At 39.9% G+C, this 24335-nt stretch overlaps 1 protein-coding gene across 3 annotated transcripts in view; it reads left to right on the top strand.

Moving 5' to 3' along the window:
* The window catches only part of LOC134205587 (mitochondrial protein C2orf69 homolog), a 154003-nt gene that overhangs the window by 41177 nt on the left and 88491 nt on the right, over window positions 1-24335 (top strand). The window lies entirely within an intron of this gene.

The raw sequence follows: 24335 nt of genomic DNA, 5'->3' as shown, positions 1-24335 counted from the left end.
TCTGCGTATGGAAGATCTACAAGGTTATCCAAGAAATCTCTGAAGTGAAGGCCTGTACGTCTACACGCGTAACCAATGATCTACAGGCCTGTTTTGTTAATGTAATATACCCATTGTAGTACATTTAACCGAATCTGCGTATGGAAGACGTTCGCGGTTACCCAAGAAATACCTGAAGTGGAGGCCTTCAGATCTACACGCGTAACCAATGATCTACAGGCCTGTTTTGTTAATGTAATATATCCATTGTGGTACATATGATAAAATCTGCCTATGGAAGATCTTCACGGTTATCCAAGAAATCCCTGAAGTGAAGGCCCTTAGGTCTACACGCATAACCAATGATCTACAGGCCTGTTTTGTTAATGTAATGTACCCATTGTAGTACATTTAACCAAATCTGCATATGGAAGACGTTCGCGATTATCCAAGAAATACCTGAAGTGGAGGGATTCAGATCTACACGCGTAACCAATGATCTACAGGCCTGTTTTGTAAATGTAATATATCCATTGTGGTACATATGATAAAATCTGCGTATGGAAGATCTTCACGGTTATCCAAGAAATCCCTGAAGTAAAGGCCTTTAGGTTTACACGCGTAACCAATGATCTACAGGCCTGCTTTGTAAATGTAATGTACCCATTGTAGTACATATAACAAAATCTGCGTATGGAAGACGTTCGCGGTTATCCAAGAAATACCGGAAGTGAAGGCCTTCAGATCTACACGCGTAACCAATGATCTACAGGCCTGTTTTGTAAATGCAATATACCCATGGTGGTACCTATGATATAATCTGCGTATGGAAGATCTTCACGGTTATCCAAAAAAAAACCTGAAGTGGAGGCCTTCAGATCTACACGCGTAACCAATGATCTACAGGCCTGTTTTGTTAATGTAATGTACCCATTGTAGTACATTTAACCGAATCTGCGTATCGAAGACGTTCGCGGATATCCAAGAAATACCTGAAGTGGAGGCCTTCAGATCTACGCGCGTAACCAATGATCTACAGGCCTGTTTTGTAAATGTAATATATCCATTGTGGTACATATGATAGAATCTGATACATAAGATAGAATCTCAGATCTACATGCATAACCAATGATCTATAAGATGGTTGTGTAAATGTAAGGTCCTTTTAATATCGACTCATGGAGGTTTCACAGTAACAGAATCTGCGTATGAAAGCCGTTCGCGGATATCCAAGAAATACCTGAAGTGGATCATTTCAGATCGACACGCGTAACCAACGATCTTAAGGCCTGTTTTGAATATTTAATGTACCCATTATTTTTGCCTTTCTCGTACAACAAAGTTGTACCGAAAGGCTATCATTTCACTCCAAGAACGAACTTTTTATAGAAGGCCCGGAGATCCATAGTGTTATATACCAATCAACTCAGCTCAATGAACTGTATGCATGTGTGTATGTGTGTGTATGTGTGTGCACAAAAGCTAAAAAAACATTAGACAACTTGTCGTATAGTACAGCAACCGTTCGCTAACTGGGCTAAAACACCAGCCCAGTTAACGAACGCCGCTTTTTAACTGGGCTGACGAGGGAATTCGCGATGCATTGTTGTAATCGTGTTTTATATGAAGCTTAAAAAATATACCATTCAGAGTCCCCTCGTCACCGAGTCTTTGTTGTTGTTTTTTGACGGATAACTGCTTTTTAACTGGGCTTTGGCCCAGTTAGCGAACGCCCAGTTAAAAAACAGTCCAGTTAAAACGCGCCCAGTTAGCGAACTGTTGCTGTATACCTCAGCCGATTTTCTCACAACAAGTTCTATTCGATAGAAAGCAAAGCCTAGTTGATCGCGTTTGAAAGTTATTACGAAAATGGTACATTGAACCGAGCCATATAAGCGACATATAAGGTTGGTGTCTTGACTAAATGCGAGAAAGGCAGTATCACTATTCGGTGAACTAAGTTGGTTTTTTTTCTTTGGGGTCGTTCAACAATGATGTCACAGGTTTTAGGGGGGAGGGGTTTCTAAGATTTTGTGAGACTGCATATACAAGGTAAACAAAAAAGCGTGACAGAGGAGGGAGGGGGGAGAGAAATCTCAAAAAGTAGTGGACGTCATATTTGAATCATCCCTTTATTTGTGTGTTTTTTAAGTTTAACATCAAGTTCAACACAAATGTATTCAATATGAAGAGAGCATAAGCCATATTTGAAATCGGAACATTGATCTTCAGCTACGCGTGTAGATCAAATTGCCTTACTCCAGGGATTTCTTGGTTGACCAAGAACATATGCTGTGAACGCATTCTGTTATTTTTATTACAGAGAGCATGTACCATATTTGAAACCGGAAAATTGATCTTCAGTTACGCGTGTAGATCGAAAGGCCTTACTCCAGGGATTTCTTGGATGACCAAGAACATATGCAGTGAACGCATTCTGTTCTTTTTACTACAGAGAGCATGTACCATATTTGAAACCGGAAAATTGATCTTCAGTTACGCGTGTAGATCGGAAGGCCTTACTCCAGGGATTTTTTGGATGAGCAAGAACATATGCTGTGAACGCATTCTGTTCTTTGTACTACAGAGAGCATGTACCATATTTGAAACCGGAAAATTGATCTTTAGTTACGCGTGTGGATCGAAAGGCCTTACTCCAGGGATTTCTTGGATGACCAAGAACGTATGCAGTGAACGCATTCTATTCTTTGTACTACAGAGAGCATGTACCATATTTGAAACCGGAAAATTGACCTTCAAATACGCGTGTAGATCGAAAGGCCTTACTCCAGGGATTTATTGGATGACCAAAAACATATGCTGTGAACGCATTCTGTTCTTTGTACTACAGAAAGCATGTACCATATTTGAAACCGGAAAATTGATCTTCAGTTACGCGTGTAGATCGAAAGGCCTTACTCCAGGGATTTCTTGGATGACCAAGAACATATGCAGTGAACGCATTCTGGTCTTTGTACTACAGAGAGCATATACCATATTTGAAACCGGAAAATTGATCTCCAGTTACACGTGTAGATCGAAAAGCCTTACTCCAGGGAATTCTTGGATGACCAAGAACATATGCAGTGAACGCATCCTGTTCTTTGTACTACAGAGAGCATGTACCATATTTGAAACCGGAAAATTGATCTTCAGTTACGCGTGTAGATCGAAAGGCCTTACTCCAGGGATTTCTTGGATGACCAAAAACATATGCTGTGAACGCATTCTGTTCTTTGTACTGCAGAGAGCATGTACCATATTTGAGATCGGAAAATTGATCTTCAATTACGCGTGTAGATCGAAAGGCCTTACTCCAGGGATTTCGTGGATGACCAAAAACATATGCTGTGAACGCATTCTGTTCTTTGTAATACAGAGAGCATGTACCATATTTGAAATCGGAAAATTGATCTTCAGTTACGCGTGTAGATCGCGAGGCCTTACTCCAGGGATTTCACGGATGACCAAGAACATATGCAGGGAACGCATTCTGTTATTTTTATTACAGAGAGCATGTACCATATTTGAAACCGGAAAATTGATCTTCAGTTACGCGTGTGGATCGAAAGGCCTTACTCCAGGGATTTCTTGGATGAGCAAGAACATATGCTGTGAACGCATTCTGTTCTTTGTACTACAGAGAGCATGTACCATATTTGAAACCGGAAAATTGATCTTCAGTTACGCGTGTAGATCGAAAGGCCTTACTCCAGGGATTTCTTGGATGACCAAGAACATATGCAGTGAACGCATTCTATTCTTTGTACTACAGAGAGCATGTACCATATTTGAAACCGGAAAATTGATCTTCAATTACGCGTGTAGATCGAAAGGCCTTACTCCAGGGATTTCTTGGATGACCAAAAACATATGCTGTGAACGCATTCTGTTCTTTGTACTACAGAGAGCATGTACCATATTTGAAACCGGAAAATTGATCTTCAGTTACGCGTGTAGATCGAAAGGCCTTACTCCAGGGATTTCTTGGATGACCAAGAACATATGCAGTGAACGCATTCTGGTCTTTGTACTACAGAGAGCATATACCATATTTGAAACCGGAAAATTGATCTCCAGTTACACGTGTAGATCGAAAAGCCTTACTCCAGGGAATTCTTGGATGACCAAGAACATATGCAGTGAACGCATCCTGTTCTTTGTACTACAGAGAGCATGTACCATATTTGAAACCGGAAAATTGATCTTCAAATACGCGTGTCGATCGAAAGGCCTAACTCCAGGGATTTCTTGGATGACTAAAAACATATGCTGTGAACGCATTCTGTTCTATGTACTACAGAGAGCATGTACCATATTTGAAACCGGAAAATTGATCTTCAGTTACGCGTGTAGATCGGAAGGCCTTACTCCAGGGATTTCTTGGATGACCAAGAACAAATGCAGTGAACGCATTCTGTTCTTTGTACTACAGAGAGCATGTACCATATTTGAAACCGCAAAATTGATCTCCAGTTACGCGTGTAGATCGAAAGGCCTTACTCCAGGGATTTCTTGGATGACCAAGAACATATGCAGTGAACGCAATCTGTTCTTTGTACTACAGAGAGCATGTACCATAGTTGAAACCGGAAAAGTGATCTCCAGTTACACGTGTAGATCGAAAGGCCTTACTCCAGGGATTTCTTGGATGACCAAGAACAAATGCAGTGAACGCATTCTGTTCTTTGTACTACAGAGAGCATGTACCATATTTGAAACCGGAAAATTGATCATCTACGTATTCTTTCTCTGTACCACGAGGAGCATGTACCATACTTAAAACAGGACTGCAAATCTTTGTTCCTGAGCTCAAGCCATTTCTTGGAATCTGGACGACTTATCTGTGACTTTATGCAGAATAACTATCATTTCAGTCAATTCTGAAAGTCAAGCTTAAAAGTTTATTTTCGGTTCCAGTTAACAAAAATTTCCTATTGCAATCCCATTTCGACCGCATAAAAATGGTTTCGATTGTGCTGCCATCCAGTTAAATGCCTCAGTCTGTCAAACAACTAACACACATGCTTAACATGTACGTGGGTAGTGCTGCCAACAGATTTCTGTTATGAAATTATTTCTCCTGTTTCAAACTTTTGGAATAGTGGAAAATTTTAGTGTGAACGACGAGTGTGTATGAAAAATATTTATTTGGAAGACTTTTCTTTTATTACACTAGCGGAAAATAATTGAAAAACCCACTTTTATTGACTGCATGATGTATTATCAGATGTGTAACATAAGATTTTTTCAGTTCAAACCGCCAGTTTGGCAACGCGTTTTTCGACTATAAACAAGGCGACGAAGAAAATAAATTTCAAACGCTCTAAAGTTTGAAAAAAACAGATCATTTGAACGCCTTCCGGCAGTTATTTTGCAATTATTATTCACTTGAGCAATAAACATTGCTTTTATTTAGTGCGTAGTGATAAATTTATGTGAAAAAGTGCGGTGAAAATCAGTGAATTGCGGGGATTTTGGTGACGGTGTTGCGCGTCTTCTACAGCAGTGAACGAACTGGATTTTCCTTCGTCGCACGGATAACGTAGGAAATTGTGAAAAAGTCACTGCCGCAAAGTTAAATTTAACTGTATTTCAAGTAAGTAACACCGGAATGTAATTTAAATGAATGCAGATCGTAGTGTACACTTTTTTCTATCTCGCCAGATGCTTAGTTCATTATTTTAGTTTACGATTCGCGAGTATTTAGTGATTTAGAATTTGATATGACGAATGCTAGCGCCATGGACGAATTAGCGCATAACCCTACCTGTCCCTGTCGATGAGTTGTTGTCCGCGTGTCCTTTTTGCTGTCCTCAGAACGGTTGAGGACCGAATTCCAAAGAAACGTATAATGATGATGTGCATCCGAGTTTCACTGCTGTTGGATACTGCGCTCGATGCGATTATGAATAAATTTCCATTTTACTAAAACCCTCCCTATCCTGAACCGTGAGGTACCAGCGAGTGTATCGGCACTGGTGGCAGCATCCGGTATGTGGAAAATGTTTATGGTTTCAAGTCGGACAGACTAACTACTACTACAACTAGTCATGAGAATGCAGGCCGTCGTAAATAAATACATGGACGATGCCGTCATTCTTCATAAACTTATTGGATTTTATTTCCTCTGTCTGACTGACCAGTCGATCGCATTAATCTTATTTAAGTTCATATTGTTCTTTATAATATGATATAAAAATGAAGTGACTGGACTGAAAAGATATGACATCATGGCATGTACTTATCTTCCGTTTTCTTTCAAATCTTCCAACGTACGATAAATCCATGAAGTAAATTCGGTACAACTGTGCTCGAACAAGTTAAAATTTTAAACATAATCCACTAAATTGGCCACAACATAAGAATGAAATAGAATTACTTCCTAAAAATGTCAGATTTGAAACTTATAAAGTTCAACAAATGGTGATGATGGTACCGCTTCTTTGAACACTAACACTAACCTAATCGCTCCCTTGAGCGCTATAAATAATAAATTCAGTGCAACCCATGCTTTTTTACAAGGGAGAATACATTTACGCACGACCCAGCACACGTGCTTAGTAGTTGCCCAGCATTTCCCAGCATTACTTCTGGCGGATAGGCAGTACTTAATATACTCGCTCATTCACGCTCGCACAGGCACTTATCCCGTACTTGGGTGCTCTCTCTAACACACCCTCTGACAAACCTCTCTGACGCACCATATGAGTCTTACTTGGATGCTCACCACTTACATACCATGTGAGTCTAACTTGGGTGCTCACCATCTACGCACCATGTGAGATTAACTTGTAAGCTGTCACCTGATTCACGCTGTAATACACCAATATGAGACTTATTTGGGTGCTCACTCTAGCACTGCCACTGGTCTTGACACTCGTTAGACACACCATGTTCCCAAGCAGCACAAATTGTTTCACTACTGAACATTTCACTGTGTTGCAACTATTCGGAAAGAAACAATCTTTGCGTATGTGCCATCAAATATAACTCTCTTGCAATCTAAAAAGCGCAAGAGGTGGAGCCTACTGAAACATCCTTCGATTGCAGTAAAATTGCAGTAATGTTGCAAACTACTACAGCGGAAAAAATAAAATAAAAATTTAAAACTGGATTCGATTTATGGATCTTGTGATTCATAATCCTTCACTCTACCACAGCACCATTCAACACTTCGTAGGTGCTGATGCTGACTCACCATAAAAACTATACGATTATGAAGTTTTGTACTCGGGTTTCCTGTTACTTGATTGCACCATCACAGGAAAAAAAAATGTGAGTTGTCAAAACGTTGAACGTTGTTAAATTAAACATGAAGACACATTTAACATATCTGCAACTTAATTTAAACAAACAATTAAATTTTGACAAACGCATCTAAGTTACATGGTAAAAAACACGCAAGCTAATGCTTTTGTTTCGTGTTTGCAACATGAAGTTCAGTATTCCATGTTTGTTTATTTCCAAATGTCAAAGACGTACTGCATTGCAATTTCAATGAAACATTGATCACAATTTGAACGTTTTTGACATCTTGATGCAACTTTTTCGTGCTATGACGTTTTTCCAATGCCTTTAATGAAACTAGATAGAAACAAGGTGCTTTTAGGAAGATGTTGCGTGTGCTACTTGGGTTGAACTTACTTAGGTTCTCACTTTTGACATGCCATGTGAGGCTGACTTGGGTGCTCGCCTCTAAGGGGTCCCATGCACGCTCCAACATGTTGTACAACTTTGACTCCGCCCCCAGGAAATTAGGTTGGGTTGGAGTAAAGTCGGACCGTCTGTGGGCAAGTTGTACTGTTCAACGGCCTTACAATTTGTCCACAGACGGTTCAACTTTACTCCGACCGAACCAAATTTCTTGGAGGTGGAGACAAGGTTGTACAACATGTCGGACCGTGTATCCCAAGTAACATTTTAAGTTTTATTCCGCTCTAAGAATGGTTTTCAAGATCAATTTATAAGATCTAACAATAAAACCGAGTAATACACGGCAACCTTCTGATGACCACTATAAGAGTAAGATATTGCCAAGTGGCCCTCTCCAAATAACCGCTATAAACCTATTATAAGAGCATTTAGAAACCCTTTTTAAACCACCCGCAAAAAAGGGAATTTGGCTGCGGCAGCTGTCAAAATGTTGCATTAAAAAAAAGAAACAAATCTTTGCAGAAAAATAATAATAAAATAGATCGTTGATGAAAATTATGATGATGACAACAAAATAATATTTTATTTCAGGTTGTTTTTTCGATTCAGTACCATTGAAAAGAAGTGCGCTTCCGATTTTATGGTCAAATGTTGTGAAAAAAAAGGTTGAAAGCCACGCGCCGGCCATATAACTTAGTTCAGGGAAATAAATTGAAAATATTGATTACCACAACATCTAGGATGTCCACTAAATCGATTAGTATTTTTGCCCAAACTATTATTTTCGCTAAATCATACATTTCAGTGATATATTTCACTGACTGTGAAATGCTTTTCCGTTTTCAATATGGCCATCATGGAATTTGATCAGAAAAACTTTGCTTTTATAAAACACCGTCATAAACTCTTCGCAATATAAACATTCTTTTGGCGGTAATTCATTTGACCACATTATGACCAAAAATTGTAGCTTTATTCGAGCGTTGAAAATTGGATTTATTACGCTCTTCAACACTACCATAGATCTGTTCATATGGTCAATAGGCATTTGACGTTTGAAGCATTTTTCAGCAGATTTATGGGAGGTTTATTGATAGCAATAAGAGCGCCAATAAAACTGAGCAATAAGCTTCGTGATTGCTGTCATAAGTCCACAATAAGAATTAGATAAATCCAAGAAGTATGGAAATTGTTACTTGGGATGGGGCCCCTAATATACCATGTGAGGCTGACTTGGATACTCACTGCGCTGACACTAGTGAACATCCCCATGGGGTCTCCCCACCCAGCTCGATATGTTAGGTATCAGCAGGTGGGTCCACCTACCTTTAGAAGAATTATCCCACTCGCGCTGCCATAGGACAACCAAAGTCACCCTGATTCGTTCGCGGGCTTCTTTGGTACCACGTAGCTCGAAACACTCCACGGATGACCAGCCCGACTGGCATCATGGTCGCAATCACGCAGGCTGTGTCGTGTGATATCGTGCGGTAGGCAGATATCACTCTGAGACACATCAAGCGGTACGTGCTCTCCAGCTTCCGCTGGTAACTGGTTACCCTCAGAGCTCTCGCCTAGGCAGCCATACCTAAGAATAGATACGGCAACGCCTGTCAGTAGCCTACTTCTACTGGCACACATCTTGGAACTGTTGGACATCACCCTCGATAATGCCGCAACAGCAGTCGAAGCCCTTTTGCAAGCATAGTCGACATTGCTGGGGAAGGTCAGCTAGTCGTCTATTACGATCCCAAGGAGCTTCAAACTCCGCTTCGACTTAACCCACATGAACCACTGCATGTTGAATCGTCTGGCGGTTGTTGACGATAACTACCACCGTCTTATGTTGAGCGAGCTACAGGCCTCTAGTGCTCATCCAATTCGCCACCGTGCTGATCGCCTGTGCTGCGGTCAGTTCTACCTCGAAAATTGACTCCCCGTAGACCTCCAAGGTTACGTCATCGACGAATCCGACGATTTTAACACCAGAAGGGAACTTTAGCTTTAGAACCTTGTCATACATAAGGTTCCATAACACCAGGCCCAGTATTGAACCTTGCGGAACTACTGCGGTAAAAGGAACCCTTCTCTGACTGACATCGGTCTCGTATAACAGTACACGGTTCTGGAAATAGCTTTCCAAATCCGGTACAGGCCCACCGGCGGGCTAAGCCGCTGTAACGAGAGCGCGATGGCATCCCACCTTGCACTGTTGAATGCGTTCTTCACATCAAGTCCCAAGTAACACAGTTTGTTGTGTGAGAGTTAAAAATGCATCTTTCAAGCATATAGGTTTGTTATGTTTTGGTATAAAAGACTTGTTTCATTACTTTCACACGACCTAAACAGCGCAAAAATTATTAATATTTTCAACATCTTTCAGTCGCAATCAAGTTTTTGATTGCACATTCACACGACTAAAGTTAAGTACTTAGCAAGTTTTCAATAACCGTCTTTCAACATGGTTCTGTCAAATTGAATACCAAAACAAAAATGTTGACCAACATTTGCAACGAAAAAAACCACACACAAAAACGAATTAAAAAAGCATGCATGAACTGATGAATACCATTTTTATGAAATTAAAAAGACACAAATTAAATACAAACTTTAAATTTGTTTTGATGTCGCGCATTATATGCGACTCATGATCAGTGGTGCAATTTATCAACAATGCCTGCTGAGTGTGATTCTTTTGTTTTGTATTTTTCTCTGCTCCTCTTTGCCTATGACGGTGCCTTTCAGTCAGAAAGACAAAGCAGGAGTAGCTTAGCTAACTCGGTTTGCCAACAGCGGGCTGAAGCTGATGATCATTCGGCACAAATTTCCTGTCATAGACTTATGCAGGGGTTCATCGAATTCACTCACCCGACGGATTTTGACATTTGAGCGGGTCGTCTTCTCGAACAAAAGTTCATTTTGCGTTCATTATGCGACCCGCTCAAACGTCATAATTTCTTGGGGGAGTTCATTTTGCGTTAGTCTATTGTCTTTCAAGTGATAGTATTCACCCATGCATTTATATATAGGGCCGTCGCATTCACGCAGCAGCGAGTGAACTGAATGGACTGTCACTGGGGGCTGCGTGTGCAATGAGAAGAGAGGTCCTTTGTTTACTCTATCTTTGATTGTTGCTGCTAACCATTTTCATTTTTCACTGTTAAGAAGTGAATGTGAAGAGGCAATGGTATCAATATCCAACAAATTTCAGTCACTGAGATTAAGAATTCGCACCACTGCTCATGATTCATCGGCGAACTTTTCATTCTACTTCTCCCAAATTCATCCGCCTTTGATTGGAGAAAAAAGAGCTATGCCAAAATCATATAATTTAGGAATTTATCTGTAAACAAATTCTCAAATCTGCCAAATAACAATATGGCGAGTTCTCTAAAAAAAACAACATCGTAAACAACAAAGTCGATCGAAAACGTTCGTTGCTTTAATCCTAAAAGATGTTGAAATTACGTTCAAAATGGCGTGTTTTAACCATACTCCCATTATTAAGATGTATTTTCTAACTAAACAAATATCAAAAAATGAACATGTTATGACCATGTTTGTAATGTCATTCTGTAGGCATCCTTTGTGTTAAGAGACTGTAAAACAAAACATCTTTTTTTTTCCCCTGTTGGGTATCTTAATCACTGCGACCATTTGTTAGATCTATTGTGATATATGCCCCATTTGATCTAGCTTTGTCAAGTTGACGCATCATTACTATTTAGAGCAATTGCATTTCCTTGACTACCAGCGTTATCCCAATGCGGTATTATGGTTCTTGAAAAACCGATCAAATGTCAAAATCCAACATGTTATCAGCAAGTGGTGAGATTGTAGTAAAAAACATCTTCAATGATCAAAATTGCTGTATGTTTAGCAAAAACCTTTTGTAACCGTTCGCGAATGGTTTCGAGGTGATTTTAAACACGGTGGCTTAAGCGCCACTCTCGAAGAGAGACCACCGGTCGTGTTCCCTATTTGCCCGACTTTTACAGACCCTTTACCTCTGGGGACTCTCGAACGGTCGCTGGCTCCAACATTACTAACGCCTAATATTCTTTCCCCACTTCCCACCTACCTGCTGAACTCGCTCAACCCACTGAAAAAGAACGGAAAGCAACTTTCGAAGACAACTTTAAACTGTAGCCACGGCAAACGCAATGGGAGTGAATTTTCCCAGCCCCGTGAAACGCAATACAACTAAAACTCAAGCTAACTTCTTCAAATTACTTAACGGCATTTATTCTCTAATTCGGGTTGGACGTATCGGTACGGAATGGAAAAAGAGAGCTAATCATGGCCATGAAAATACAAGCTCACATACCTGCGCAGGGTTTTGCTTCTCGATGCACTGATGCGAATACTCCGCCGGGAAGATGGCGACGATGTCCTCCGACCAGGTTGTGGCGATGGCGGCCGATTGGCTTTGCCGCAGATGCTGCAGATTGGCGCGCAGCGACGAAGGTCGAGCTCGAATGATATGGCCGAAACTAAAGATGGAGTGGCGGCTAGACGGAAGGTCCGGAATAACCGTTCCCTCAAGCTAGTAGCTTCCTTTCCCTAACGACCCGGCTTCGCGTACCTTTCCGGTTCACCGAGCGAGGACTAAAAGGAAGACTACTAACCGTCGGTTCGGGTTCGGTCCAGCGTACGATTAATGACGACGTACGGGGACCGCACTCTCGGGACTGATCCACGGGAATTGGATTGGGGATCTTACCTTCGACGGTTGATTGGCGACCGCCGAGTTTTCGCTTTTAGACGAGCGACTTCACTCCTCCTCCGTTTAACTACCTTTACAGGCGGGCCTTAACGCACGCTCGAGCTGTCGATGTCCGTTGGACGAAATGGCGGGCCCCGTAGACGCCACACGTATTCCCGTACCCGACTTCGGTCGAATACACGAAATCCAGCCCGTACCAAAAAGCGCAATGCGCTGGAAAGTCCAACGCGAATTCGTTTCATTAACAAAAACTTTATATTAAACATTTAAATTCATTTTACCCTTTTGTACGTTTCACTAAACTAACTCGGTGTTCGCGGAATTCAAAAAACACGTCCTAATGACGTCTGCTACGTTAACTGTTAATTTTAGAAACTTGATTAAAATAGACACAGAATAATTCACTCCAATCACACTTTACCTATTAGTCAAACTAGCCAAACTCAACTTAAAATACTGAAAAACTTCGTAGCCTACTCGCAAACACTTCTGATTACCAGCCGTTCACTTAGCGAAATGATCGAGTTCTTGTCTGAATTTTATAAAGAAACTTATCCTTTGAAAAATCGCCAATTATTTTAAATTTGCGCCAAATAAATTTGAAATGGCGACCTCGGTGAGCCGATAAAAACGAGCACATGAGAACACTACAACAGTACATGGTCAATTTCTATTTGGATAATAATTTAGTCAAGACACAAACCTCGTAATCGACATACAAATAAAAATTCAAATTTCTTTTCGTCCGGTTTGCAAATTATTTACGTAATGTAATGTTTCACTATTTGATTAATTCCAAATAACTTTAATTTATGATTTTACTTAAAAAGAGAAAAACGTCATAAATTCTTATTTTGACTTAATCACAAATTGATTGCAAAAACGTAAAACGTTACACTTTTCATAACTTTCTTCGAACATAACATGTTTTGTATTTCCTTCTCCCGACCTTAATTCATCATGATTCTTAGGTCTTCGCTGATAATGATGTTTTCGGTGTTACTTGGGGTATCACTAACGCACAGTAGGGGAGACTGGGTATGCAACCAGAAGTTCGGATAAGAAGGGCTACTTTGGCTTAATCAGCTCTCATTTTAAGTAATTTTTTGTATGTAACGGAACTTTAAGTGAACTTTAAAGTTCCGTTAAGGATGCTTGGAACTTGATGTGAACCATAGTGAACCAATTAGTTCGGTTAAGAGTAAATTTAAGTAAAATCTGAACTTCTGGTTGCTTGGGAGACTTGATCCCCTTTTCTGATTTTCGGTGTATCACAACCAAAAATAAATAAACATACACGATTTCCACACAGACTCTCTAAGAAATATGGTATTTAACTTTACTGATGTATGACAGTCCTTAAATTATTGTTGTTATTGATACACAATCGATTTTTTGGAGTGCTGTCAAAAATCGACTTTTAAAATATTCGGGGGAAATTGATCCCTCTCCAAGAACTTGCTTTGATAAAATTAGAAAGGTGCCCTCAGATTTTTTAGATATTTTTCTTTCAACATACGCAAAATTATCGAATTGCTGTGCGTATACATGAACGATTTTTGTTATTGAATTCGACAGCACATGCAATTTTAAAATTTGGGGAGACTTGATCCCCTTTTTATGATATCTACGCAATAAATAATTTTTCCTGCCAACCCTTCATCAAATCTGTCAAATCTACAAAAAAAAATAGAAGCCTGAGAACAGATTTATATTTTTTTAAATTTTTTCGCCAAATTTTTGTATGGGTGACTAATGGGGGATCAAGTGTCCCCATATTGAGGCAATAACTTCAAATCCAAATATACTAAAACTTTGATGGAATGTTGACATTTTCATCAGTACAGATCAATAAGCATATTTGTTGCTGTGAAAAAACGAAAGGCTTTGGTCATTGTTATGAAAAGTTGTTCAAATTTTGCGTGGCCAATAAAAAAATCTTTAGGAAGGCCAAAACATACAAACCGCCCTGCAGAATAAATAAGGTTGTCAATCCAAAAAATACTCACCACATAAAGGTCATTTGTCTAGATCTAGAGGATCTATACTAAAAAATACGCTAGAACAAAACTACTTTAGTTCTCGATAAAACAGGGGATGATCAAGTCTCCCCGGAGATCAAGTCTACCCACCTTCCCCTATCGAATACCACGCCTTTTCTGTTGGATGGCTGTCTCGGCGGTCTTTACCACCGAGTTAATAGCGTCCAACGTGGACTTACCCTTACAAAACCCTAACTGATTGCTTGACAGGCCGTCCCTACCCTCTGCGTATGTATTCAGCCTGTTGAGGATGATTCTCTCTAGCAACTTGCCCGTCGTGTCTATAAGACAAATTGGTCTATGTGCCGATGGGTCGCCCGGCGGCTTCCCGGCCTTCGGCAACAACACCAATTTCTGCCTTTTCCATCTTTCGAGGATTCTACACTTATCAAGGCATCTCCGCAATGATTGCTGTCTTGAGAGCGCTGTTCGGAATTCCATCAGGCCCTGGGGCGTTATTCGTTACTGTTTGGCCATCGCGAGTAGCTCTTCGTTCGTCACCGGAGCCACCATTTTGGCCGCATCCATATTGCCTTGCTGAGCAGGAGGCCGAGACTTGGGACGGGAAGAGTACTTCGATAATCCTCGCTAACCTCTCCAATGACCGTTCGTGGGATAAAGAGCCCCCATTGGTCTTGGCCATCACTATCCTGTAGGTGTCACCCCGCGGATTTGCGCTGGCACCTTCGCATAGGTTATCGAAACACGCTCTCTTGTTGCTCTTGATCGCCTTGTTACAGGCCAGTTTCGCAGCTCGAAACACTTCATCCTCGGTGCGAGCTCGTTGCATCCTTCACCTATCCTTGAGGCAGGTTGATCGAAGGGCCGCAATCTCGGCACTCCACCAGTATACCGAGCTTCGGCCATTTTTCGACAGGACTTTCCTTGGCATAGTGGCGTCGCACGCGCGTGGTAGGACAGCTACCAACGTATCCCCGCTTAGACCTTTAGAGTTGGCTTACAGTCCCATGGCCGCGGCCACGGTGAAAACTTCGCTGTCGAAGTGATTGGTCATTCACCTACTGACCTGACAGGGATCCCCGGACCTCAAATGAAGCCACTCCACTGGTCAAGCGTTTAAATTTCCTACTCTGACGACCGGCTTACGACCCACTAGGTCGGACGATAGCCTATCGACCATCTTGTTGAACTGTTCTAATGTTCACCTTGGTGGAGCATAGCAGCTGCAATAGAACACACCATTGATCTTGGCTATCACGACACCCTCAGCAGAGGATTGTATCACCTTTTGATACCGCCCCGTCGTGCAAATAGCCGCCATCAAATTGCCGTTATCGACTGGGTTGTTGTACAAGTCGGACAGGGGAGGTCCCCCCATAACGTGGTAACAAGCTTGAGTTTTTCTGGCGCATATAAGGCACTTTGGTTTTTGGGCCCTTACAGTTGAATAACTTGTGTCCCCACGATAGCACCTGTCCACTGAAGACGGCTGGAGTTTACTTACTGGGCATACAGACCAGCCGATCTTCAACTTCCCTCGCTCCATTACTCTTTTGGCTTCCGCAACTGGTAACCTAATGTAGGCTACCTGCGTGCCAAAGGGACCGCCTTTTAGGCGAACAGAGGTCTTCTCGACCTCTGTACCGCACTGCTCTCTGACGGCAGAGACGACGTCGTCCGCGTTTGTGACCTCGTCCAATTGCTTGCACTGAAGGGTCACTTCCGTCCCCAACGACCTCACCTCGTCGCCGTCACCCTAGACCTCTTGAGCCAACTTCCTGTAGTCCGTCCCACTAGCTAGTGCCCCGCGTTTCAGAACCAAGATCATTTCACCGGTCTCGATGCGTCTGACGCTTCGCACGTCCTGACCCAGCGTCGTAAGCTTTTCGATCGCCCGCATCGATTTAAGGTCTGAGGGAAGCTCTCTCGCGGTAGAGCGCTATTTTTGAACTAAAATATCTATAACTCGGAATTGGGAGGGAATTTCGCTTATACCAGCTGACAATCTCTTTGAAATTCTTTAAGGAATGATCCCAGAAAATTTCGTGGACCTATTATTTTCCTAATTTGAAATAATCTTCAAATACTGAACTATTGTACAACTAATTTTTTTGCTTCTCAGTACCTCCTTTTCAGTAGAGCAGCCAGCAGCATATTTTCTCGTGGCGCACGGCAGGAAAGGAGTGATGAGTGCGATCAATTTTATATCCGGTCTGACACTAGAAAACAGAGCATCAACATTAAAAAACACGAATCTACGAATATATTAACATCAAATATAGAAAATGGCATATTCTCCCAGGAGTTCCTTCGGACATTCCTCCAGCAATTCATCCAGAAATTCCACAGGATAATTCTTTAGGATTTCCTTCGAATATTCCTCCAGGAATTTCTCCGCAGATTCATTCAGGAATTCCTCCAGATATTCCTCCAAGACTGTCTCCGGATATTCCTCCGGGAATTCCTTCGGATGTTCCTCGAAGAATTCTTCCGGATATTCTTCCAGGAATTCCTCCGAATATTCCTTCAGAAATTTCTCCGCACATTACTTCAGAAATTCCTCCGGATATTCCTCCAGGGATTCCTCCGGATATTCCTCCAGGGATTCCTCCGGATTTTCCTCCAGGAATTTCTCCGGATATTCCTCTAGAGATTCATCCGGATATTCTTCCAGGAATTCCTCCGGATATTCCTCCAGGAATTCCTTTGAATATTTCTCCAGAAATTGCTTCAGATATTCCTCCGCATATTCCTCCTGATACTTCTCCAGGAATTCATCCGGTTATTTCACCAGGAATTCTTTCGTATATTCCTCCAGGAATTCATCCGGTTATTTCTCAAGTAAATCCTTCAGATATTCCTCCAGATATTAATTCGATTCTTCTATAAATTTCTCCGGATATATCTCCAGGAACTCCTCCGAATACTCCTCCAGAAATTTCTTCAGATATTCCTCCAGGAATATTGTTATCTGTTGATATAAAAGAAGAGGAGGTTCTGCGCCCGTTTGAGAAAGATTTCATGAATAATTGTACTCAAACGGGCTTTTACCTGCTCCAAATAAAGAAAAGAAAAAGAATAAAAAAATTTCTTAAGATATTCCCTCAGGAATTTCTGCAGGAATATCCGAAAGAATTCCTGAAGGAATATCCGGAAGAATTCAAGAGAAATTCATGAAGGAAAATACGGAGGAAATCCTGAAGGGTTATCCGGAGAAACATTCAAAAAAAAATTCTGAAAGAATATCCAGATGACTTCCTAGAGGAATATATGGTGGAATTCTGGAAGTAATATCTGGAAGGATTTCCTGAATGTATATTTGACAAATATCCGGAGGAATTCCTGCAAAAATAACCAGAAGAATTCCTGAAGAAATATTCAATAATGTTTCAGACCCGAAAACATCCAGACCCACAAACACCAGACCAAGAATCGAACTCACCATCTCCAGGTTGACCTACGCATTTGCTCGCAAGGCTACTGGAGAGATATTACCTGGAGGAATATCCGGAGGAAACCCCGGATGAATAACTGGAGGAATATCTAGTGCAGAGCTTTAAATAATCGATTATTTTTTTATGACGCTCATGGACGTTGTCAGCTCACTTCTGAATTTATTCATGTTAAGCTCTGCACTGTAAATTCTCGGAATGAATATGGGTTTGTGAGTACTTATTAAAAGTTCACAAATTATTAAATTACCGTAAAACTGCACACATTTCTGATGATTCAAATAAATACACACATAGATTTAATCCCGACGTTGAATTGAGGCGCATTTTTAGCTGCAAATGTTAACATAATCAAGGCTAGTTATGTTTTTTCGTGCGCAGATACCCCTAGCAGCACACTTGTCATATATCAGTTACCAGTACCTATGTATAACTAAATCAAGTTCTATATGAGTTACTCCAACCAAATCAGTCCAAATTGTGCTGCTCGGGACCATACTCAGTGATAATCAAATGAGTGAATCTATGAAGAAGTAAACTGAGTAAGTCATTCTCTGTCATGAATATTCATGCGACGTTTGTCAAAATTCAGGGTGAAGTTGCTTCATGAAGATGAATATTTCATGCTCTGATCTAGTGGAATTCCTGAAGAAATATCCGGGTGAAGTCCTGGAGGAACATCTGGAGGATTTTATAATGTAATATCCGGATAATTTGAGAAGATTTCTTGAAGGAATATCCAGAGGAATTCCTGGCGAAACATACGGAGGAGTTGCTGAAGAAATTTGTCTTATTTCAAATATTTATCTTAATTATCTTATGTATGTCTTATTTGTTTTATTTGTCTTATTTGCCTTATTTGTCTTATTTGTCTTACTTGTCTTATTTGTCTTATTTGTCTTATTTGTCTTATTGGTCTTATTTGCCTTATTTGTCTTTATTTGTCTTATTTGTCTTATTTGTCTTATTTGTCTTATTTGACTTATTTGTCTTTATTTGTCTTTATTTGTCTTATTTGTCTTATGTGTCTTATTTGTCTTATTTGTCTTATTTGTCTTATTTGTCTCATTTGTCTTATTTGTCTTATTCGTCTTATTTGTCTTATTTGTCTTATTTGTCTTTGTCTTATTCGTCTTATTTGTCTTATTAGTCTTATTTGTCTTATTTGTCTTATTTGTGTTATTTGTCATATTTGTCTTATTTGTCTTATTTGTCTTATTTGTCTTATTTGTCTTATTTGTCTTATTTGTATTATTTGTCTAATTTGTCTTATTTGTCTTATTTGTCTTATTTGTCTTATTTGTCTTATTTGTCTTATTTGTCTTATTTGTCTTATTTGTCTTATTTGTCTTATTTGTCTTATTTGTCTTATTTGTCTTATTTGTCTTATTTGTCTTATTTGTCTTATTTGTCTTATTTGTCTTATTTGTCTTTATTTGTCTTATTTGTCTTATTTGTCTTATTTGTCTTATTTGTCTTATTTGTCTTATTTGTCTTATTTGTCTTATTTGTCTTATTTGTCTTATTTGTCTTATTTGTCTTATTTGTCTTATTTGTCTTATTTGTCTTATTTGTCTTTATTTGTCTTATTTGTCTTATTTGTCTTATTTGTCTTTATTTGTCTTATTTGTCTTATTTGTCTTATTTGTCTTTATTTGTCTTATTTGTCTTATTTGTCTTATTTGTCTTTATTTGTCTTATTTGTCTTATTTGTCTTTATTTGTCTTATTTGTCTTATTTGTCTTATTTGTCTTATTTGTCTTATTTGTCTTATTTGTCTTATTTGTCTTATTTGTCTTTATTTGTCTTATTTGTCTTATTTGTCTTATTTGTCTTATTTGTCTTTATTTGTCTTATTTGTCTTATTTGTCTTATTTGTCTTATTTGTCTTATTTGTCTTATTTGTCTTATTTGTCTTATTTGTCTTATTTGTCTTATTTGTCTTATTCGTCTTATTTTTCATCTTGGTCTTATCTATCTTATTTATCTTATTTGTTCAATTTGTCTAATTAGTCGTATTTGCCTTATTTGTTTTATTTGTCTTATTTGTCTTATTTGTCTTATTTGTCTTATTGGTCTTATTTGTCTTATTTGTCTTATTTGCATTATTTGTCCATTTGTCCCCCACTGTTCAACCACAGACAAACAGACATAACACATTGAACATTTATCCATCACATTCACCGTCGTTCAAACATTAACGACATCTGTTAATTTCAGTTAGTTGGGCAAATCACGAACCAGATGTCGGTAGTGAGCAAACGTCAAACTCGAGCAAAAACGATGCGCGCGCCACAAGTGATCGATTATTTATAACTAAAGATTATTTTAATTGACCAGTAAATCACTGAATAATGGAAATTTGACGAGTGTTATGTCTGTTTGTCTGTGGTTCAACAATGCCACGAAGTGTTGCTTCCACCTGACAGCCACCTCAGTTTAATCTGTCAGTAAATTTCCTTCCTGGTCGTTACACATGACGGGAGATGTCGCTGTCTTCTTCTGCAAGGCATTGACAGTCTGATAAAACCTCCGCATATCGTTCTGCTCCATTCTTCCATGCGCCTCAAAATGTTTTTCTTCTAGCGATCTCTATTCAACCAGGGACCCGATTTCAACATCCGGCTCCTGGCTTCCGTTCGATGCTACAAATGGTCATTCCTCTCGCAACAGCGAAATTGACTAGTGGTAGGCCGTTGTTATTGCTAGCGGAGTGAAGACTGTCCCTACCGATTACGGGACGGAAAAAAGTTATTTTGTCCGCATTACAAAAGTTGTTGCAAAAGTTACCTGAAAAACTTCGTCGAAGACGCCTGGCTCGTAATTTAATTGCTTTTAGAGATTTATTATGTGTTATGCCATCAAACTTCAAATATGTTCGAATATATGAGCCAGCCAGGACTGCAAGAATCTTAAATAAAGACCATAGTAATGAATATGTTCAACATAAGCATGTGGAGACGCATGGTGCATTGGTTCATAAGCTCCTAGTGATCCAACTTTTTGCGCAAAAATTAAAATTCTGCATACAAGTAACTGTTATTTTGTTTATTGTTTTGTTTAAAATTCATTTGACAGAACATTGTCTTAATGAATAAAATGTTATTTACTTTTTTCATTAATCCCCCGGATGAAGGATACCAAGGGAAGATTGATGTCGAGTTCAGTGTACACACTGTTGAAGGAGGCAGCCATTGTACGGATCGGTTTGTGTGAGTCGTACTGTCTATTGCCGTTTTCAAAAGAGATAAAATTCACTGTATTAAAATCTGACATCTTCTGGTTGGGTGTAATTATCTTCGAAAAAAGTGGTTTGAAAGAATTAGATTTTCCTTATACTACGTAATATAAACATAAAATTACAATTTATAATGCATAGTATACTTTATACAAATTATAAAAACAGTCCAGCCCCGTGCTTACATTTTTTGATTGAAATCCTGATTGAATTTTTCAAAACTATTTTCTATTATGTCCCGATCAAAATTTCTGAAAAGTCCGCTTTTAATTTTTAGCTTTCTCTTTCAACGAAAAATCGTTAATACACTGTCCAAAGCATAAATAGCTATTGTTCATAAAATTTGCGACCCTTCAATGCATTTAGAGGGATTATAAAAGAAACGTTAGTTAACTATACCACAGCAAAGAGACAGCTGGATCAAATGTTCCGTTCACTCTCGCCCATTCAAACCTAAACAAATGTCGAAGTTGTCTATAAAATTTTCGCTTCTTCCGAACGCCTTGCTGCACTTTCCAGAAAATCTTTCCAAACCGTCCAAACAACCGCCTAATGGAACAAAAGAGTGTCATAAGCGTCGCGCACAAAACCAGCAGCAGCCGAGCCATTTCCACATTTACATAAACATTTCCATCGCTTCCAAAGTGAATTCAGATTCAGTGTGTCGTCGCATGGTGGAAAAATCCCTCGCCCGCGCCAAGGGCCTATGAGCAGCAGCTGGGTTTAGCCACAAAAATGCACTCATCCCGTAGTATATTTATTCGGCGGATGAAAGCGCTTCGTGCAATTGCGTTATTTTGTTGCTCTGTTTTGTGGTGCGGGGAAAACTTCACTTATTCCGTCATTCCGGTTGTGCTTTTGTGACGTTCAAGAGACCGAAGTTTATTTAAAATTCTAATCCTCTTTTTCTTGATAAGTTGGACTTGTGCGCTTGCCTGTGCTGGCATGGCACGATTGTGTGGACTGCAGTTATCAGATCGGAAATAATTCCGAGGATAACGTGAGGATGCAAATAAATTCTAGGTTTGAGGCTGAGCGAGCTTATTTCAACACAATTGTAATAGTTCTTTAATGTGTTATAAGGTATTGACTGTTTAAGATACTTGAAATCGTAAAACGTAAATTGGAATGTAGTATTGCGGGTAAACAACAATAGATTTTTTTAAGTTACGACTTTCCGCTTCAATAAATGAATTATGGATAATAACATTTGCGCGCATCAACATGCGAGGAATTTAGAGCAAGTGGATGAAATCCGTTGGTGAATATGACGAATTTTCGTGCTTCAGCAACGACTTACTTTTTCGAAGAGCAGGTGTAGGCAAATATACACCAGGCGCCTCCATTGAGATTGCAAATCAAAGCACTAAAACCAGCGTTGTTTTTGCTATACCCAGGTTAAATATGACCAAAATGTCACTTACACCCCTCAGTTTTTTAACCCCTTCAAATATGAAATATATTCCAATTAAGCTTTACTTTCATATTTAAAATAGTACCCCCATAGTTTTTAGCAATTAAAACCAAAACATAAAGGAAACGAACTGTGAAACAAACAACTTGTATCCGACAAATCAACATAAGCAAGAAATAAACACAACGGAAGAACAAAAATACAACAAAAGGGATTTAGACTCGGAATGGAAGATGAAAAAACGTCAGCATCGTGTGAACTCCCAAATCCGTTCACCAACCTTAAACAGTATGAACAGTACCTCTAAACCGTTTCTCACCATTATCACCAACCAGCAACCGTATCACGAACCAGTCGTTCGCTGACAGCACGGCGGAAGCATCTTCGACAGACTCCTAATATTGCTCTACGCTGCTCCATCTCGTTTGCTGCACTCCTCTTCGCCGGAAAGATGCAAAACGCGAAATTGTATTTACACAACCGAAGATCTTGTCTCTCGCTACCGCTACAACGACGACGACGCCGGAAATGGATGATGCCGCCGCCTCCAGCCAGCAGAAAAGTGTGTACACTCACCGAAAAGGACACTAAACTAACTCTGCAGAAGCATCACCCGAGCCACCGAGCAGCGCCGGTGCGGTGGTGCACATTGCCATTCGCTTAGCTCGCCGAATTGTTGAGTTGAGTTGGCTAATTTATACCATTTACGGTGTAGCAGCCGACCGCGAGGGGATTAATCTCTCGCTGCTGCTCCTCCCTTTCGCGAAGTCATCGTCATCGTCCTTTGATTTGTGTACTCAGCTGGTGTGGCTGAGACCGAAATCCGAAGCATACCAAAACACCATCAGAAGGCAACGCGCAAATGTTTATTTAAATTTTAATTTGTAAAAACGAAGGTAGTTAATTTTTTATAATGACTATTTGCCTTCCTAAGGCGAAACGATTTGTAGCTAGCGGGGAAACATGAAGAATCAAAATTGCGACAAAGGATAAAAGCAGATACTTACCTGGTTCTTTTTGTTTGCATACTGATTTACCTTCAGCGGGTGAATTGCATGTCGAATTATTTTGCAGTTTTAATGTTGATTCCGAAAAGTTGTACCGCGATTGTTAACATTTTTGTATGAAGGAATGTGATCTGTTTCCATTTTGGTTGTAAATCTCATACACCTCTTTCATGCACCATTCCAGTACAAACTGGAACAAGTATTTTCGTTCGAGCCACCATTTTCTCCATAACTTTGGGACGCAATAGATGATCGTTATGAAATTCACTAGCATTTAATTTAGCTATGTTTTCTGTCGAATGCAACATTAGCATTAGCATTGAGCAATTCGCTCAAATTCGTAGGTGGTACAAGCCACGACTATTGTATGAGAGTAGCATCACTTTCATCCGTTATCACAGATATTAATTTGGGACTAATCACTATCTCTTAGATAGATGGCCACGTACTTGCGAATGCTGAGGAAAGGGAAGGATGGTTAGTTGGAACCCTACTTAAGAAAGATGCAGAGAACTCTACGACCACGACCTCTCATAGGTGCCACGGGAGGTTTTGGGATTGTGTGGGAGGTTATAACAGTAGGAATCGTTGTGGTAGAACGTGAAACAGAAGAAGGACTATGATAGAAATACAAAGTAGGAGAGGGACGAGCCTGGAATTGAGCCCACGGCCTCCTGCTTATAAGGCAAAAGCGGTAGCCACTAGATCACCGAGTTCGTCGTGTTTTCTGTCGAATGCAACATGTGTATCTTTTTACATACAACTTTAATTGGAGTTAAATTTAGCTAGCTGCAGGTATTTTAAGTGCACTTAGAATTTGTGTTTTTTATGTTGAAATTCTCTTAAATTACTCAACTCAA

The sequence above is a fragment of the Armigeres subalbatus genome, chromosome 1 (genome assembly GCF_024139115.2).
Source record: "Armigeres subalbatus isolate Guangzhou_Male chromosome 1, GZ_Asu_2, whole genome shotgun sequence".
Lineage (NCBI taxonomy): Eukaryota > Metazoa > Arthropoda > Insecta > Diptera > Culicidae > Armigeres > Armigeres subalbatus.
Note: the sequence above shows the minus strand (reverse complement) of the source record. Positions and strands in the feature narration are given on the sequence as shown.